Raw genomic sequence first — 2,500 nt, 5'->3', positions numbered from 1 at the left:
AACCCTTATTTGAACCTTCTCACCTTCTCTGTCCTGTCCCAGGGCTTATAATTCTTTTTGTCTGACGACAAGCAGCAGCAGCAGCAGCAGCAGCAGCAGCAGCAGCAACAGAATAAGAGAAGTAAAATAAAAAACTTTCACACCTGCGGCCATACAACCCTGAAAGCGCCCGATCTCGTCTGATCTCGGAAGCTAAGCAGGGTTGGGCCTGGTTAGTACCTGGATGGGAGACCGCCTGGGAATACCAGGTGTTGTAGGCTTTTAATTTTTTCTCACAGTCCGGGGAGAGCTTTTTGCCATGTGTTTCTTGCTCATCATCAAAGCTTTAAACCCTTATTTGAACCTTCTCACCTTCTCTGTCCTGTCCCAGGGCTTATAATTCTTTTTGTCTGACGACAAGCAGCAGCAGCAGCAGCAGCAGCAGCAGCAGCAGCAACAGAATAAGAGAAGTAAAATAAAAAACTTTCACACCTGCGGCCATACCACCCTGAAAGCGCCCGATCTCGTCTGATCTCGGAAGCTAAGCAGGGTTGGGCCTGGTTAGTACCTGGATGGGAGACCGCCTGGGAATACCAGGTGTTGTAGGCTTTTAATTTTTTCTCACAGTCCGGGGAGAGCTTTTTGCCATGTGTTTCTTGCTCATCATCAAAGCTTTAAACCCTTATTTGAACCTTCTCACCTTCTCTGTCCTGTCCCAGGGCTTATAATTCTTTTTGTCTGACGACAAGCAGCAGCAGCAGCAGCAGCAGCAGCAGCAGCAGCAGCAGCAGCAGCAGCAGCAGCAGCAGCAGCAGCAACAGAATAAGAGAAGTAAAATAAAAAACTTTCACACCTGCGGCCATACCACCCTGAAAGCGCCCGATCTCGTCTGATCTCGGAAGCTAAGCAGGGTTGGGCCTGGTTAGTACCTGGATGGGAGACCGCCTGGGAATACCAGGTGTTGTAGGCTTTTAATTTTTTCTCACAGTCCGGGGAGAGCTTTTTGCCATGTGTTTCTTGCTCATCATCAAAGCTTTAAACCCTTATTTGAACCTTCTCACCTTCTCTGTCCTGTCCCAGGGCTTATAATTCTTTCTGTCTGACGACAAGCAGCAGCAGCAGCAGCAGCAGCAGCAGCAGCAGCAGCAGCAGCAGCAGCAGCAGCAGCAGCAGCAGCAGCAGCAGCAGCAGCAGCAACAGAATAAGAAAAGTAAAATAAAGTGCTTTCACACCTGCAGCCATACCTCCCTGAAAGCCCCTGATCTCAAAAGCTAAGCAGGGTTGGGCCTGGTTAGTACCTGGATGGGAGACCGCCTGGGAATACCAGGTGTTGTAGGCTTTTTCTTTTCTCACAGTCCGGGGAGAGCTTTTTGCCATGTGTTTCTTGCTCATCATCAAAGCTTTAAACCCTTATTTGAACCTTCTCACCTTCTCTGTCCTGTCCCAGGGCTTATAATTCTTTCTGTCTGACGACAAGCAGCAGCAGCAGCAGCAGCAGCAGCAGCAGCAACAGCAACAGAATAAGAGAAGTAAAATAAAAAACTTTCACACCTGCGGCCATACCACCACGAAAGCGCCCGATCTTGTCTGATCTCGGAAGCTAAGCAGGGTTGGGCCTGGTTAGTACCTGGATGGGAGACCGCCTGAGAATACCAGGTGTTGTAGTCTTTTTCTTTTCTCACAGTCCGGGGAGAGCTTTTTGCCATGTGTTTCTTGCTCATCATCAAAGCTTTAAACCCTTATTTGAACCTTCTCACCTTCTCTGTGCAGTCCCAGGGCTTATAATTCTTTCTGTCTGACGACAAGCAGCAGCAGCAGCAGCAGCAGCCGCAGCAGCAGCAGCAGCAGCAGCAGAATAAGAGAAGTAAAATAAAAAACTTTCACAACTGCGGCCATACCACCCTGAAAGCGTCTGATCTCGGAAGCTAAGCAGGGTTGGGCCTGGTTAGTACCTGGATGGGAGACCGCCTGGGAATACCAGGTGTTGTAGGCTTTTAATTTTTTCTCACAGTCCGGGGAGAGCTTTTTGCCATGTGTTTCTTGCTCATCATCAAAGCTTTAAACCCTTATTTGAACCTTCTCACCTTCTCTGTCCTGTCCCAGGGCTTATAATTCTTTTTGTCTGACGACAAGCAGCAGCAGCAGCAGCAGCAGCAGCAGCAGCAGCAGCAACAGAATAAGAGAAGTAAAATAAAAAACTTTCACACCTGCGGCCATACCACCCTGAAAGCGCCCGATCTCGTCTGATCTCGGAAGCTAAGCAGGGTTGGGCCTGGTTAGTACCTGGATGGGAGACCGCCTGGGAATACCAGGTGTTGTAGGCTTTTAATTTTTTCTCACAGTCCGGGGAGAGCTTTTTGCCATGTGTTTCTTGCTCATCATCAAAGCTTTAAACCCTTATTTGAACCTTCTCACCTTCTCTGTCCTGTCCCAGGGCTTATAATTCCTTTTGTCTGACGACAAGCAGCAGCAGCAGCAGCAGCAGCAGCAGCAGCAGCAGCAGCAGCAGCAGCAGCAGCAG

General features: G+C 49.1%; 4 non-coding genes and 3 pseudogenes across 4 annotated transcripts; all 7 read left to right on the top strand.

Moving 5' to 3' along the window:
• The first annotated feature begins 141 nt into the window (after positions 1–141).
• On the top strand, positions 142–260 carry LOC128478463 (5S ribosomal RNA). Its single transcript, XR_008349380.1, has one exon. It is a non-coding gene; the product is annotated as a 5S ribosomal RNA (ribosomal RNA).
• Positions 261–469: 209 nt separating this feature from the next.
• LOC128476470 (5S ribosomal RNA) lies at positions 470–588 on the top strand. The gene has a single exon (XR_008347480.1). It is a non-coding gene; the product is annotated as a 5S ribosomal RNA (ribosomal RNA).
• A 242-nt stretch (positions 589–830) lies between these two features.
• Positions 831–949, top strand: LOC128476469 (5S ribosomal RNA). Its single transcript, XR_008347479.1, has one exon. It is a non-coding gene; the product is annotated as a 5S ribosomal RNA (ribosomal RNA).
• A 260-nt stretch (positions 950–1,209) lies between these two features.
• LOC128480407 (uncharacterized) lies at positions 1,210–1,318 on the top strand (annotated as a pseudogene).
• A 210-nt stretch (positions 1,319–1,528) lies between these two features.
• Positions 1,529–1,647, top strand: LOC128479617 (uncharacterized; annotated as a pseudogene).
• Positions 1,648–1,863: 216 nt separating this feature from the next.
• Positions 1,864–1,972, top strand: LOC128480561 (uncharacterized; annotated as a pseudogene).
• A 212-nt stretch (positions 1,973–2,184) lies between these two features.
• LOC128476467 (5S ribosomal RNA) lies at positions 2,185–2,303 on the top strand. The gene has a single exon (XR_008347478.1). It is a non-coding gene; the product is annotated as a 5S ribosomal RNA (ribosomal RNA).
• The last annotated feature ends 197 nt before the right edge of the window (positions 2,304–2,500 follow it).

The sequence above is a fragment of the Spea bombifrons genome, chromosome 2, assembly GCF_027358695.1.
Source record: "Spea bombifrons isolate aSpeBom1 chromosome 2, aSpeBom1.2.pri, whole genome shotgun sequence".
NCBI lineage: Eukaryota > Metazoa > Chordata > Amphibia > Anura > Pelobatidae > Spea > Spea bombifrons.
This window is presented reverse-complemented; position numbering and strand designations above follow the sequence as displayed.